This window comes from Lissotriton helveticus, chromosome 4_1, assembly GCF_964261635.1.
Source record: "Lissotriton helveticus chromosome 4_1, aLisHel1.1, whole genome shotgun sequence".
Taxonomy (NCBI): Eukaryota; Metazoa; Chordata; class Amphibia; order Caudata; family Salamandridae; genus Lissotriton; species Lissotriton helveticus.
The window spans coordinates 148,484,899-148,502,376 of NC_136063.1; the positions used below are offsets into that span (position 1 = coordinate 148,484,899).

The following is a 17,478-nucleotide window of genomic DNA, read 5'->3' on the forward strand; positions in this document are numbered from 1 at the left end:
CGCGTTTTATTTTAATTGGTAACATTATGAGATTAAAAAAATTTTCTCAAGCTATATCGAAAATAATTGACTGATTTAAGTTTCCTATGGTGTCTGCAACGTTACTTGTAGGAAGCATTACAGTTCCAAGATGGCCACCAGATTCTTGAAAACTGACAAAGATTATGTCAGTAGTACAAATTGGACGCGTTTTCTTTCGGGCATGGCTTCCGCTTGTACAATAGAGCAGCCCCCTTTGTCCTTCGTCTGTTTCTTTTGTTGCCACTCACTTGCAGGAACTGATTCGTCTGCGCGCGGTTCCTGGACTGGATGGACACCGAGTAATTGCGCTGCTTCCGGTTTGCAGTACTTCCGCCCTGCTGAGTTGCTAGGAGACGGCTGGCGCTGGTGGCCCGCGAGACAAGTAACTTAAGCATTTTGCCAACAGGCAGGGGAGAAAGGAGAGGCCAGGGTCTGCAGGTGAGGACCCAGCAGTGTTGGGAGGGAGAGGCGGAAAGAACGATGCAAGCCACCCTGATGAAGGGGCCAAAAATCAGCTTAATTTGGAAACGCCCCACGAGCCTCTGCTTGAATTAAGCCAAAATGTCACCTCATGAATGGAAGCAGAGACTTGCAGGTACTCCCTATTTAGAGTGCCTGTTTGCTTCGAGAAGTTCTGGTACTTTCTCATTAAATATATTTACTCAGTGCTGAGAAGTGCAGGGACTCTCCCATTCAAATAAAAAAAGTGCAGATAGTCAGTACCGGACACTCCCTGCCCATTGAAAGCATTAATTAAGGGCCATTTGAAAAGTGGCTCCTGAAGAGTGAACTCTAATAGAACTGCCTCCTCGGAACACGTTTCTTCCTGAAATTCGCTCTCTGCGTCCTTCATTGGAGCACTTCTTTACAAGAAATGTTCACTTTGGACTGCCACTGTAAGAAGCGACATTTCTCAAGGATCAGCCGTTGTTACTTTGAAAAATGTTTCGTCGGAAAATGCCAATTTAGGGAAAAAAAACAAGTCGCATAAAATGTCTATTCAATAAGTTAACTAAAGGCAGTGAGACTCAAAGTACGCCCGGGAGCAGCTTGTGTACATCCTCACCTTTAAATGCAGCTCCCTGGTCAACAGCAATACTGGGCTGATGTGTACTTGACTGAGCACTAATGTTCAGAAAACGTTTAAATAAAGTGGCAAACACTTATCAATAGTTTAACTGAAGTTAAGGAAATTAAGTAACTAAGGTGTCCTGCACCACTTTACTTTAGGAACACCTTCATTGTTGAAGACCTCTTGCTACAAACGTGTACAATTATGACAAAGTCTCCTCAATATACCAAAATGTATTTCATTAACCTGCAGACATGTTTCACTTTAGCACATCAGATTAAATCAGTGCATTGAAAAGTATTTTTTTTAAAGTGATCATTTTCAAGCATAAGTTTATATACATTCATGCTTCCCTCCAAGCTGACAACAATGCCTGTTGTGAGCAAAGAGGCAAATCAGTAGTTCTGCTTACCCTTTGGGTGGCCTGGGTTGCTGTTCTACATGGACAACATTTCAGTTTATTAAATCAAAGACAAGAATAGTTTGTACAGGGCACATCCTGAAGTCTTGTATTTTGATGCCCTCTTATATGTGATAATTAAAAGGAGGCAAAGTGAAATAAAACAATCGCCTAGAGTCGCACAATTAGGTCATGTGGGGAAGCCAAGATGTATCCTACTTGTGTGCTATCATGTTGCGCAATTCAGACACTAGATTTACATGCTTCTCTTTTCCTACATCCACCTTTTACACTTTTCACTCCCCTGCACCCCTCTGACTGCCACCCTGCTTACATCAGGACAGCTCTTGGTCACACCACAGAGAAGAGGTTTTGGCCCTTGGGTAAATATTTACAACTACCCATGCCTTAACGCATTTGTCCTAAAAAAATATCAGTTTTGAGAGATGCTGCTTCTCAAAACAAATCTTTGATAAATAATATCATAATTAATCTGTAGTTGATGCTTAAGAAAATATTAATGTACGGTGTGCATTAGAAAGCTTCCGTTTACAAAATGCCTCATCGAAAAATATCTCTCATCAAAAAACCTTATCTGAAAAAGTTATTATCCCCACGTCTTCGTCCCAGTCATTTACTTGTGAGCTGGTCCCACCTCATTCACAGGACTGAAACGAGGAAGTTGTAGTGGAAATGACATTAGGAGTAGTATATTTTATATCCAGGCCCACCACTCTTCCTAAACTACCAAGCCGTCTGACTCCAGACCACCTGAGTACAAGAATTCTGGAGTCGTGTTCACGTCTTTTCTATCAACTTTAGTGGGTTTTACCCATACCGCATGGAGATTCCCCCTTCCTCCTGTTAAGTACTAATGAAGTGCGGTGTGCGTGCACTCATTGTGATTGTGGAACATCCGATACACCCTCTCTTGGTTACTACCTTTTGACGGCCTCCAATATGACATCCTACTCCAACGATATTGTTTTTTTTTCCGGAGCCCCTTGGCTTCTTCCCTGCGCAGGGATGCACTTTCCGCTCCCGGCCATCTAACCATTTCGTTATGCCACGTATCTAATGAAGGAGCCATGGTCAATTTCCAAAGCATGGTGATGCATCTTTTGCTAGCACCAACGCCAAATCCATAAAACGCAACTGAACTTTCTGCACTGGTCTGCGTTTACGGAGATCAAGTAAGCACACTAACACCAAGTCCCCTATGTCAAGGTGGGTAACTGTCTCTAGTGTCTGTATCACCCTTCCCCAAAAAGCTCTCAAACACAGGCATTTCCTTAGCGTATGAAGTAAGTCGGCCCCCAGCATTTGACATCTAGGGCAGCGGTGTATAGTGAGGAGATACATCTTCTGCAGTCTGTCCACGGACTAATGATAATGAAGATTACCAGTTAGTAAATGTGGTATTACTGCCCACAAACTTTTTTTATAGTGAAAGAGAAAAAGTAATAAACAAGGTCATTATAAATTGTATTCAATCATCACTGATTCCGAAACTTTGTGACCAATATTTTATATATTTATTTTTAATCAAGTAGGTCACAATTCTTTTTATAAAGCCACATTTTGCCAACTTGTACACAATGATTTTACTTATCAGCAGTCCCAGCTAACACATTGTAATCCTTTGGTTTATATGTCACTGTCATTGAATCCAACACTCTACAAATTTTTATTTGGTATTTGAAAGGAGATTTTTGTATAAAACATGAAGTAGGTCTAAGAAAAAAAGGTGTTTGCAGTGCGGTTCACTTTAAGTCCCTATGTTCTTTCCTGTTAATCCCCAGGATGCCCCATTTCGTTATGTCGGTAGTGTCAAGGAATGTTGGACTAGTCATTTAAAAAAAAAAAAAAAAAAAGCAGAAGGGCAAACTTATTACTGGCCCACTGACATAACTTGTACTTGGAAAAATGGTGTGGTGAAGGTATCTGTGGTTGCTGATTTGGGTTCCCTGAAACGTATAGTAAGGGAGCAGGTAGAGTAATAATTCTGAGAGTAAATTAGGTTCTATAATATTAGTGTCAGATATTATTCTTGCAGGCTTAACGGGGAATGCATAGAGATGTAAGCTGATTGGAGTTTGGCCTTTAGATAAAAAAAAAAAACTGGAAAGCTGTGGGAATAAATAAAACAGCTAGAAAAGTAGCTTCAGAATTGGGTTGGATAGTAGCATTGAGCAATTCTTGATACTTGATGAAGGGGAAACAGAGCATGTTAGAAGAATGTCGGAATGTAATCAGTGCTAAGATTGGCAGAGATTGATCACAAGATTGTTCTTAAGAACAACACTTGTTCTAAAATTTAGAAAGCGAGGAGTGTTCCCATATTAATTAGAGGCATGGTCTTTAAGCACACTCGAGAAGTTAGAGGCAGATGTCATGGACCCTATAGAATAATCTTGCAGGATCATCTGGTTATTTCATGGCAGACCAGTGGCAAAATCTGTCTCTGTGTAGACCTTCACTATTTGATTAAAAATATTTTATCAACAGGTTGTCTTGACAAAGATCTAAGAGATCTTAATGTTAGTCAGTGGTATTAAATGGTTTTAAACAATCAACCACTCAGCAGCATATCGTCAAACAGCCCTTCCCAAGTAAAGCCAAAGATGCACTGTGTTTATTATCTCAGACTGGTGTTTAAAATGTTTTGGGGTTAAAATGTGCGGTGATTTTTCATAGAATAATGTTCAGTGTTCTTGGCAAGCAGAAAGGTGTCTTGTTTTCCTGAGTCAGAATACTCATTATGAAGAAAGACAACATAGCACTATTCTAAAATAGAGGAAGTTCTAGGAATTTTAAACAAAATGGTATGTCTGTTTAGAATACAAAGTGCAACTTTTCCCAGTGAAGTGTTACTTTGTCTAGGAAATGAGATTAGTGGAGAGGGGATCAAACCACACACAAACTTGATTAAAGCAGTAAAGGTGAAATCACACCTCAAAGTAATGACAGTGTTTAATCTTACTTCGGTTTGGCCGAATTCTATGCCAAGTTTGAACATAGATTTCAGAATAAGATAATCATATCGGACAATTCCTCAAGGGAACAAACTTGTGTGGTCAGTTTGGGAGACCACACAAATTAACTAGCATTGTCACAGCAGATGCAAGCAGTGGACATTTGTGTGTGTTTTATCAGAAAGAGATGTTCATCATAAGGAACCCTTGATCACCTTTGCCTCTTGAGCCCTGCCACCTATAGAATAAAGACATTCAGTTATTGAATGTGAAGCCCGAGCGTGTGTGGGCTCTTGAGTACTTCAGAGTGTTCGTTTGGGAAAAATAGTTAATTGTGAGCTGCTGTCAAAAACCGTTGACAAAGATTTTGACTACTGGAGACTTGTTGAACACGTGAGCTCGAATGACATGTTTGTCTGTTGGTTTGGAAGACTTTGCGTATAAGGTTGAGTATATGCCCAAGGAAAAAAATGTGGCAGGTTTTCTGTCTTAAATTTTCATGCCCAATTCTGGAAAATACTCGAGTGGATTGATGATGTCCTTGTGGACACATATGTTGTAGTAGGCTGTGCACAGTCAAGAAGGATGGAAGGGATGAGGAGTGTGTGAAAAAAGAGTGTTAGCAAAACATCAAGGGTTACACGATTCAAGGGTGGCCAAGTAAAAGTAATGTTTTGCAGTGTGAGACTATTTTTGGAGCTAAATGTTTATTAAGAGGTGATATTACCTTCTGAATCTTTGAAAGGTAAGATCATCACCCGGTGGCATGAGGGGCATTGTGGTCCTGTTAAAATAAAAGATGTGTAGAAAGTATATGTTGGTGGCGGGGCATCACTATGGATATAGAATTGTCAGGGAACTGCTCCAGCAGTACCACTTTAGATTAAAGCGTTGAAAAGGTGTAAAGAGGAGCTTCCCAAGGCTCCATGGGTAAGTGTTGCCTTAGACATTAGCGGGATCAAAGGAGCACTGATCGCAATGGGCCTGACCAATTTGTGGGACAATCAATATAATTTGCAGTTTCTACTGCAAGCACTGAAAGAAAGATATTGGGAAATGGTGGGGTTAAACTGTATAAGAGCAAGAGACAGTACCACGCTGACTAGGAGGTTTTTATTAGTCAAACCTTGTCCCAGTCTTGAATCATGTTGGGACATTATATCTAAGCCCCTTGATCGCAAGTACTACTTCCAATTCAGAGTGGGTACCTTGCCCCTAAAATCATTCACTGCAAAATGGACACCATTGGGAGACAGTAAGTGCCCACATTGTGCTGAACACGCTGAAACTTACTTGTATATTCTCTTTATATGGCCTGCTTATGCTGTTCCTCAGAAGGTCTGGCTATTGCCTACATGTAAGAATTTGGGCACTAGGCAACGTAGAGAAGTGCTAAGAATCTTGACGATGGACCCCTCACTTCACTACGCAATTCCCTTAGGCAATTTCTTTTTTTTAAAAACTTTTTTGTTGACAGTTTTTACATAATAAATGCATTCCCGCCCTCCCCGCCCCCCCTTTCCCTGATCAAGAACATGTCAAAATAAGCAACTTATTATATACATAAGTCAAAAGTTAATCCAGTATAATGTACATTTCCTAAGGATACAAAGAAAAATAAATGAAAATAATAATATATAGACAAAATACAATCATGTATGTCTATGGATCCACAATAACAGTGGTGACCAGATCCGCATGCCCCTCAATCCTTTTTTTAGCTCCTTTGTTTTTATAAATTGCAACTTCCAGACTACAAGTGGCTAATAGCCTGGCCCAAAAAATCATGGGGGAAGGATCACTTGTCCTGCATAACCAGGGTATGCAAGTAGGTACATGGTGTCTCACAATTAAAAGACCCTCATGCACGTATATTATGAGTTCTCCTAGCGGTATATGTTGTCTCCCCGCTCTTTTCTACACGTGTGTGCATAATCCTTGGGTCAGTATTTATGCACCCTCCTCCGCCTGGAGGATTTACCTTTGGTTAAAACAGTAGTGATCGTGGATGGTGAAAGAAAGGTGCTAGGGAGGTGAGTTAAAATACCCGGACAGCCAGATGCATGACTTTATTGGGTCTGGATTCGGGTAACCCAAAATTGGGGGCAGTTGGCTGGTGTGCCGCTTTGGAATGATTAGGAATTCAAGCGCACTGTATGGTGTGAGTTAAAAAACGGTCGACATGTTTCAGCCTCGTTGCCTATATAGGTCGGTGGGCTTTCTTCAGGACCAGTGCAAAAAGAAAAAGTGAAAATATGTGAAAATTTACCTGTTTTCAGTCAGTCTGAGGTCGCATTGTACCTTGCGAAATGCGGAAGCGCACTTCTTCGGGTCAGGGGCTAAGAGGAGATGCCTAACTGTGGCGTGACTCCTCCCGCGTAGCTTGTGCTATCGCTGCCTCTTCTAACCCGGATATGGATACAAAGAAAAATAAATGAAAATAATAATATATAGACAAAACACAATCATGTATGCCTATGGATCCACAATAACAGTGGTGACCAGATCCGCATGCCCCTCAATCCTTTTTTTAGCGCCTTTGTTTTTATAAATTGCAACTTCCAGACTACAAGTGGCTAATAGCCTGGCCCTCCATTGTTGAAATGCAGGTGGGTCAGGATCTAGCCAGGCTGAGGCAATAGTAAGTCTGAGTTCTATTCTTGTTTGACATACTTCTGATAGAAATTCCGAGATATCATTAATCAGGTTTGTGAGCGTGTTACATGTAGCACATATATGTATAATATCAGCCCCATATAGTGCACAACGAGGACATGTTGTTCTCTTCCCTGTTCCCCATTTGGCGATTTTCTTAGGGGTGTAATATAGGAAGAAGAAGAAAGTTTTATAAAATTGTGCCTGTAGCTTTATCGACATTAGCGAGTTTAGAGCGAAGTCATATGCCATACGGGGGATAGTAGAATGTACCCCCAATTGGTCCTGCCAAATAGTGCATTGTTTGTCCATATCGTCTGGGGACACTAAATTCAATGTTTCATAAATTTCCCCAATCCTGGGAGTTGTTTTTTTACATAACTTATCAATCAATTGATTGTTCAGGAAGTTCTCCCGCCCACCAGTTTTCTTTGTTAGAAAGTCTCTGACCTGCAAAAACTTAAAGAAATCCCCATGACTAATATTATATTCCTCATGCAGATCCTCAAACATCTTAAGACAGCCTTGTTTATAAAAGCAGCCCAGTTGCACCATCCCTGCCGAGACCCATCTGTTTATACAGCTATCATGAAATATTAGAGGCAGATCATTATTACTACTCACTGGTGTGTAAAATGAAAATCGCCCAAGCCCCAACATCTTACGAACACTGCTCCATGCTTTATAAGCCCCTATAATAGTCTTAAACTTGACTTTCTTAAAATAGTTATCGTTTGTATGTCGCCAGAAGCAACCAGCACAATCTTCTCCTAGTATAAGTTCTTGAGGGGACGGAATCTCTTGATTAGTACTGTCATTCGAAATCAAATTGGCGCAATATTTTAGTACAGTGGCCCAATAATATAATTTGAAGTTCGGTAGGGATAAGCCTCCCTTTTCCTTTGGTAGTATCAATCGTTTAAGAGCCCGTCGGGGTTTCTTATATCCCCAAATAAAACTTGAGAGCATAGAGTCCATAATCCTAAAGATTTTGGGGGAGAACTCAAGGCAAATAGTCCTAAAGAAATATAAAAATCGGGGGGAAAAAAGCATCTTAATCAAATTACAGCGGCCCCCTATAGTCAAATGTAAATTATCCAATCGGACCATCTCCTTCTTGGTTCGAGAAATCAATGGGTTTATGTTGATATCGAAAATATTTTGTATTTTGGCACTTATTGTAACCCCTAGGTATACGGCCTCCTCAGTTACTCTTGAGTCCCCCATCACAATCTTGTTATTTACCACAATCTGGGTTTTGTTAAAATTCAATTTATATCCAGATACCAATCCAAATAGGTGTGCTTCCTCTTCTATCACCGGTATGGCTATATTAGGGTCTCTAGTGACAAGCGCGATATCATGGGCGTATGCCAAGGTTTTGGTATTATGACTAAGTATTTGGATTAGTGATATATGTACACAATTGTCCAACCAACGAATAAATGGATCGATATATATCGCAAACAAAAGAGGTGAGCAGGGGCATCCCTGCCTAGTTCCTCTCGTGATTGCAAAGTTCTCTGATAGGAGCCCATTAACCAATACTCTAGCACTCTGTTTATTATATAGTCCTTGAGTAGCCATAATAAATTTGTCGTTAATTCCACTATAAGACATTGCCGTCCATAAAAACTCCAGGAGACCCTATCAAACGCTTTCTCTGCGTCAAGGAGGATAAGCGCCATAGGGTCTCCTGTTGACTCTGTATAGTCAAATAGCGAGATCACCCATTGAACATGGTCAGTTGTTGACCTTCCTGGTATGAAACCATGTTGATGTTTTGATACTATTTTATTTATTATTGGTGCCAATCTGGCCGCCAGAAGTTTCGAGTAGGTTTTTGAGTCCCCATTAATTAGAGTAATTGGACGATATGAACCTAAATCAAGCGGATTTTTTTTTCTTTTCTGGAAGACCACAATCTAGGCTTCTGACCAGGAAGGGCGGGGGGGGTAGCTCCCTGAATTATGTGGGCAAACAAAACCATCATTATTATTTTTAATTGATCAGCAAATTTCAGATAGAACTTAGATGGTATCCCGTCCAGTCCTGCCGCTTTCCCACTATTTAATGCTTTTAAAGATAGCAGGATCTCATCCCAGTTAGGTAATTCATCCAGCATTTCCTGATCTTTCTTCTCGAATCTAGGACCTGGATTTACATCTAAATATAGATCTGGATCCCCCTCTCCACTTATAGGTTCTGTATAGAGATCTTGATAGAATCTCTGAAATGCGGCCCTTACTTCATCTGGTTCTGATTTTAGGCCTAATCTGGGGTCTTGGATTTCTTTAATAGTACTTGCTGATGCCTCTTCTCTAGTACGCTTAGGCAATTTCTACGGTGGGGTGGTGCATCACATCAAAATCCACAACAACTGAGAATAATTCAGCACCTTCACTAGCTGGTTTTTCTGTTGATGGAACAATGATTTGACCTTCATACAGGGTACCATCTAATCTTTATTGTATAGAGTATCCGTCTGTTTGCACTTTTTTAACTCTTTATTTATTATTGGTGTTTTAAATATATTTGTATGATTTTATTCTCATCTGATGCCCTGTATTAATATGGCCAGGCTTATGTCTTTCGGACTGCCCTTCTTTGAATTGAGGCTCCTAATATATCTGAGCACGTTAAATCATTTTACATTGTGCAATTGTTATGTCTTAGTGTTTTATTATCGATTTGATTTCTGATTTTTAATCTTGATGAATTGATACATTTTTAACACCTGAATGTATAAGCCTGAAGGGTTAATCCTTTCGATAAATTTGTGTTTTATGCTGTATCTGCTTTTATGACATTACTGTCTAAGTAAAGCTTTATGAACTGAACTATCTACTGCTGGGGCATTTCTGCACTCCGTGCTTAGCTCTTTTTTGACATTTGGTGTACTTTGCCCTTCATAAATCTTTTTTCCAAATAAGTTCTCAAAGCCAAATGTAGGTCCTTTATTTCCAGTATCCTGGTGTTTTTAAAGATACGGAGGGCACCAAAAAAATAGCCAAATCATAGCTCAGTTTTGAGTTTAACGCAAAACTCCCTAAAATGCAACCTGGATACATTACACTTCACCCAGCAAAATACGTTTTTTAAAAACAATACGTGGTTAGCTATGGGATTTGGACTCCATCCCCCAAATACAAATTGGATAGTCTTTCTGCTCTACTTGGGTAGCACGGAAGGGCAATAGCCCCCAATCTGCCCCCCCCCCCGGGGGAGGGGGGTTGACAAAAAGCCCACTAGAAAGCCATGAACAATTTTTTTTGTAGGTCAGGGGTGGGGGCTGACCACCCCCTAAACTCAAATTGGACAATCTTCCCCCCCCCCATTATTACCCCCATCTTGCCCCAAGGGGGGGGGGGCAGAAAGCCCACTAGACACCAGGTTTTTTTACAATTATAAAATAGTGGGGACTGCCCACAATAAGCAAGCCCCCACCCAAATGAATTTGTGAAGAAAGTCTTCCTCCCCAGCGGCAGAAAGCCCACTGGGCACCAGGGATTATGTTTATTCTTTTATACATATTGGTGAGTACTGCCCAAACAATAAGGGGACAGTCTTTCTACCCCCTGCCCCTCTTGGTGGGCTCAGGGGTGTTATTACTCCCCCCCCCCCCCAAGATCTGCCTTCCGGTGGTGGAGGAGAGCCAACTAGTCACTGATTTTTTTAATTTTATTATTTTTATTTTATAAAAGAGGGGTGGTATTACCACCAATGGGAATGGCCTTGGGTCAACCCTCACATACATGAGTACCAATGTCTTTCTGCATCCATGTGGGAGCAGGTGATGTAATAGCCCCCAATCTGCCCTCCCTCTAGCCCTCCCTCCATCCCTCCAGGGAGGGGGGGAGAAAGCCCACTAGCCACCAATGATTATTTTTTCCTTTGTGTATGGGTGAAGAATGGGCATGCCAATTCCTCCCCTCCGAAAAACAATGGACATAGTGTTTCAGCCCCGCCTGGGGGGCAGTTGCTGGTTATCACACCGGATCTGCCCCCTCCCCCTGAGAGAGGGGGCAGAAAGACCACTAGGCACCAGGGATATGCTTATGGGCATGTCAGGGAGAGGCCTCAAAGGCAGGGGTCACTCCCCTTTTTTGTGGGAAAAAACATTTTGGCTGTTTTAGCGATATTTGTAGGCTCATCTGCCCAAGAGCGGAGCAGAAAACAACTAGTAACCAGGGAAAGTCGGTGTGTGTGTGTGTGAGAACTGGAGTTTGGCTGACTGTTAGCATGTACTGGTCTTTGACCGAAATTTTGCTTGCACTGTGTGTGAACTTGCACTTAGCTAATGGTGTGTGGACTCGTGCTTGATGACGGCGTGCGTAGACTGGCGCTTGGCTGTGGTGGTGTGCGTGGATGGCACTTGGCTGGCGGGGTGCGCGGATGGCACTTGGCTAGCAGTGTGCGCGGATGGCACTTGGCTGACGGTGTGCGTAGATGGTGCTTGGCTTGCTATGTGCATGGATGGTGCTGTGCGTGGACTGGCTCTTGGCTGGCTGTGTGCGTGTACTTTCACTTGCCTGGCTGGGTGGCTTGCATGGATCCTTCTGCGGTTTCTTCCCCAGAATACCCTGCAAACCTCAAATTTACCTAAAAAGTCATATTTTCCTCACATTTCTATGTGGGAAAGTTGTAGGATCTTCCTACCTCGAGTTATGCACACTCGACCACCGTGCACTGTTGCTAAGGTTTGTTACCACCTTGAGAAAATTCCACTGACTAAACCATTTACATTAAATTTACGTAAACATCAAACATTCAATACATTAATGGACCTGATTCATTTAGACATGACTTAAAGCTTTAACTTCAGCTTTATACTTGATCTCAAAAACTTAAAACATTTGGTCAATTGAAATTTAAAATTTTTAACATTAATCCATGTCGAAACAAATCACAATGGCAGTTTTCAATTTTCCACGAGATGCCCAATGCATTTCAGGCCGAGTGGGCCCTTCTTCGGGGGCCTTAAATCTGGAAAATATACATAAGACTAATTCAGAACAAAATTATGCTCATTAAACATTAACATACCAACTTCATAATACAGTATTGACACTAGAGAATATTGTAAAGAATATTGTTAATTTTTATTTTAGCACCAAGAATTAACGTAAATAACATAAAACGTGATAAAAATTAACTGAAAAATGTGCTCTTCAACCAACTAGACTACCCTCTTCACTACACCGTGATGTAGTTACTCTGTATGACTGACTACTCACAGAAACAATCCTGGATGTCAATGTCTCTCTGCAAAGCCAAAAATCAGAAAAAACAACCTTAAATGACTGTACCTGTGTTCATTAAAGTGCCCTCTGCTATCCACGTGATGGAAAACCATCTTACCTCTGCTCATTTATTCGATGTGAAAATTAAACTCTACGACCCACGATTGGAAATTCGGCTCTGTAACGTAAACAACCAGTCACTCAACGGGTCGTTGAAAACTCATCCTCTATCCCATTCTCTCTTCCCCGATTTGGACATACCGTCAAATGCTCGCTCAAAGTCCAGGGATGTGGAATTCCTATAGCCCGACGCCCAGGACATATTGTTTGGGGTCAAGGGCAACAAGTTTTAATGTGCATTTTGTCCTTGGGACAAGTAGGCCAAACCCCCTGCAGCACAAACCCTTTGGCTGCCAGTTTGCAGTAGCACATTAAGGGCCAGGGAAGGGCACTGCCTTTAGTTATTATTTGTGTGCCTATGTTAATGCTGTTCAAACTTGTATTTATGGTTCATTAATTGCAAGCCTTTATTATTAGGGTGCGCGCTCTAAGTAAATGTAAGATCTGACTGCACTACTGACAGTGGTTACAGTATATAAATGTGTACTCACGGTTTCAAAGTTTAGAAATATGAGGCTATGTATAATGCTCCCAGAATGCTCTCCGATTAGATGCAAATATTTGTAGACGCTTGAGAGCAAGATTAATTACTCTTTGCTTTTAGTATAAAATGTTGCTAAAAAAATGAAAGTAGGAAAAAAACATTTGCTACACTACTATGAAATTTCAGGTACCGTTTCTTTGCAGCATCATTTAGTAAGATGTGTTGATGCATGCTAGTATTTCACAAAAATATTCATATTGGAAAATCAGTGTAACCAGTTTCAATAAGATTATGAGTAATATAAAAATAAACAAGCATTGGCAAAGCCAGTAGGTCTGAAATTAGTTGTCCGTTTTTTAGTTTTGCCACTATGTGACTTGTTTTGGCATGGTTTTTGTAAAGCCTTCTTGATGTGAGAGCTTCCAGGCCCTCACCATTATAACAAACATTGGCAAAAGCAACAAAAAAAAATTGTTCTAAAAAAAGCACACTGCCAAATTAGTTACTGCCACTGAACAAAACTACTTTGTGTGCCAATATACTCCTTGTGAAAGAGCTTAATGCCGTCACTCACAGTGAAGCCAGCCGATACAGAGAGAGGGAGAGAGAATTTTAATAAACACAAAAGGTTGTGGTAAACGCCAGACCAAATTAAGGGCCCCATTATTGAAGAAAGTCTCAAAAGTGCACCCTTGGTATATGTCCTTGCATTAAGTGCAGCTATATGGCTTTCGTGAATTTACAAGAATTTATAGAAGTAGGGCAAAAAATGTACTCTTGGAAAATATTTGTGAACTGGAGTTTATCATGAGCAAATATGCATGTGTAGATTTGCTCATGCGAAAACCCGAGTGTTTGCAAGGTCATTTTCCCATCAACCACTTTTTTCCCAACTCTGGAAGAAGGTTTACGTCTGCCATTGTCAGGAGTACATTTCCAACATTTCTCAGTATGGAAAAAGACTAGAGAAGAGTTGTTGAAAACCCTTACAACATGCAAGTTAGTAGATTTGCACAGACTTAAAGGGCATTCCAACCCTGGAACTATTGCTTACCACTACCTTCAGTCCCAGTATGTAGATCTGCAGAAACGTGGCAACATAAAGGGATTGCTAGTATTCAAAAACTATTATGGTATGAGTCCTGGCATAATCAGAGAGGCTATACAAGAGCTCTTATATAATGAGATTGCTGCCAAAATTTGTCGCCGAACCACATGGCACCAAAGGGACAAGTGGATTTTGTTACAGGACTAGTAGATTTATGAAGCAACTTGCCCCATGGACAAGCAGATATTTCAATAAATTCCACACCCCTGAAAGTCTCCCGAAGAACACAATCGCCATGTTACACAGGTTTGCCAAAGTGTGTGCTCAACCATTCCTCACACGGATCTTAAAAAACGCTACCAGACCCGAACTGTGGGCCGGTCCGATCAATAAAAACAAACAGCGGACTTCGCTCAAAATACAACGGGTGCCATCTTGGAATAGTAAACAAGGAAAACTTCATCCAAACCTATTTAAACCATCGGAGCTCGATCATAGCTAGTTCCGAACAGCTGGACGCCTCAATCAACACTTGCTCCCAGTGCTTTGTGATAGTGTGATGTGATATAAAATAAAAGTAATAATAAAACATAATAATGAAAATGATGAAAGACAAACATTAAAATGATATAAACTCAACTTTGGTGCTCATTACGATGGTCATGAAATACAATGACATCTACCAAGAGTACAGTTGCACAGGACGCGGTGTGAAACATTGTAGCAATGTTTTAGCATCTCTATCATAAGAAACAAGCATAATCCATTTTCTCATTGAGACCTTTCAGATCCTGTGTCCCTAATCTCTTGATCCAATAAGTTTCCCTTTGAAGCAAGGATCTAGTTAGAACCATGCCCTCATGTTGTTTAACTCTTTCTAACACTGAAAACTGCAATTGAGCTATGCTATGTATTTCCTTTGCTAAAACCCCAAATGTTTTTTCCAAATCCTGAGGTTCTGAACAAATTCTTTTGATTTTCAAAAACTGTGAGATTGGTAAATTCTTTTTTAGATTTTGAGGATGTACACTTTGAAATAATAACGCATTATTTACATTCATCTCCTTTCTGAAAACTTCAGTTAGGATTTTCTATGATTGCAAAGTGATGGCCACGTCCAGAAAAGATATCTTTGACTCACTGATGGTATGTGTAAATTGAATATGTTCGTCAAACCCATTCAATTGTGCAATTTTTTATTCCAACTTCTCTTTACTGTCAATCCATAATACGAAAATATCGTCGATAAACCTGCAGTATAATGCCGTGTGTTCTTGCCATTCATGATCACTGTAGATGTAATCCGATTCAAACTTAGCCATGAACGTGTTGGCGTACGCAGGAGCCGCAGCGAACCCCATAGAAGTACCATTCTTTTGCAGAAAAAAGTTATCATCCCATTGGAAATAGCTATGATACAAACATAAGTGGAGAATTTCCAGTATGTATACTTTGTCTGCTTTGATGGTAGGCTGACGTAGCAGAGCCCATTCCACAGCTTCCATGCCTCCACAGCACCCTAGTTTGTTGTGGAGTGAGTTCCTTCTTTGAACTAGGGTGCTTAATAAAGGTTTGGGACACCAACCATTTGGAAAGTGAGATAGCTCTTTTTAAGTTCATGAGAGTATTGAGATTGAAGCATTTCTTCACCAATGTATTACCTAGTATATCAGAAAAGTAAGAGACAGAGTACTTGGAATTTCACCCAAAATCATAATTTCACGCCTCAGAAAACTAAGAAGAAAAATGTGTCCATCCAAGACAGGAATACACTTCAAACGCTACAGGAAAGTAGTCATACAAAAAGCAGATAAGGGAGGAGCGATTGTCATTATGGATGAGCGATTGTCATTATGGATAGGTCATTCTACATGAATAAAGTCAATGAACACGTGTCGGATGTTTCAACCTATTTACTACTGGATAAGGATCCAACGCATGAACTACAAATGACGCTTCAAATTATTCTTGATCATTCCCATGAGATGGGTTATATCTCAACCCCAACTAAACAGTTCATGACAGTTGAGTATCCAAGGAGACCACGTCTCTATATGCTCCCTAAGATTCATAAAAATCTACATAATCCTCCTATGAGACCTATAGTGACAGGATGTGGAACCATTTTGAACCTCTGGGTCATTACATTGATACGTTTCTCCAACCGTTTGTACAGCAATGGCCATCATATGTCAAAGATACCAATGATTTCCTGTTGAAATTGCAGACAGTCACACTGAACAGTAAAGCAATTTTGTGTACAATTGATGTGACATCGTTGTACACATCTATCCCACATAAATCTGGCATGGAAGCTGTGGAATGTGCTCTGCTACGTCAGCCTACCATCAAAGCAGACAAAGTATTCATACTGGAAATTCTCCACTTCTGTTTGTGTCATAGCTATTTCCAATGGGATGATAACTTTTTTCTGCAACAGAATGGTTCTTCTATGGGGTTCGCAGGGGCTCCTGCTTACGCCAACACGTTCCTGGCTAAGTTTGAATCGGAATAAATCTACAGTGATCATGAATGGCAAGAACACACTGCATTATACTGCAGGTTTATCGACGATATTTTCGTATTATGGATTGACAGTAAAGAGAAGTTGGAACACGTTTTGGGCCCTTCCCTGTCGCGGGTACTTGGCTCACCCACACAAGTGAGGTAGCATTTTTATCGGGAGATCTGGGGGAACTCTAGGTGGTAGCAAATGTGTGCCGGCCTGGTGATCCCACAACTTTCCCACATAGTAATGTGAGGGAAATGTGATTTGTTTTCTTATAAACTATATTTGAGGTTTGCAGGGGATTCTAGGTAGGAATACTTTGGGTGATCCACACCTCCCATGTGTCTAGTTTTCAGAAGTATCTGGGTTTGGTGAGCATCATTAGATGACCGCTGAGCCCGGGACGAAAACCACAAGTGACTTCCTCGCAAAACCGTCTTTTTTGTGATTGATAATTTTGAAGTCTCAACATCACGTTTTGGGCCATTTCCTGTCACAGGCCCTAGGCCTAACCACACAAGTGAGGTGCCATTTTTATTGGGAGACTTGGGTGAATGCTGGGTGGGTGGGTGGAAGTTTGTGGCTCCCCGCAGATTCTAGAACTTTCCATCTTAGAAATGTGAGAAAAATGTGTTGTTTGACAAAGTCTGAGGTTTGCAAGGGATTATGGGTAACACAGTGAAAGCCACACAAGTCACCCCATCAAGTATTCCCCTGGGTGTCTAGTTTTCAAACATTTACAGGTTTGCTAGGTTTCTACAGGTGCCGGCAGAGCTAGGGTCTAAAATCCACAGCTAAGCACAAAGCCCACAGGGTCAGAATTTACTGGAAAAACATGATGTGTCCACATTGCGTTTTGAGATCTTTCCTGTCACTGGCGCTAGGTCTACCCACACAAGTGAGGTACCACTTTTATCGGGAGACTCTGGGGAAAACAGAATAGTAGAACAA

The 17,478-nt window shown here is 40.9% G+C and overlaps 1 protein-coding gene across 1 annotated transcript in view; it reads left to right on the plus strand.

Moving 5' to 3' along the window:
• Nucleotides 1–280: 280 nt before the first annotated feature.
• IQANK1 (IQ motif and ankyrin repeat containing 1) overlaps nucleotides 281–17,478 on the plus strand; it is a 478,492-nt gene continuing 461,294 nt past the window's right edge. Inside the window, exon 1 of the mRNA XM_078686619.1 lies at nucleotides 281–459. The gene's annotated coding sequence lies outside the window, so the exon portion shown is untranslated. The remainder of the gene's footprint in view (nucleotides 460–17,478) is intronic.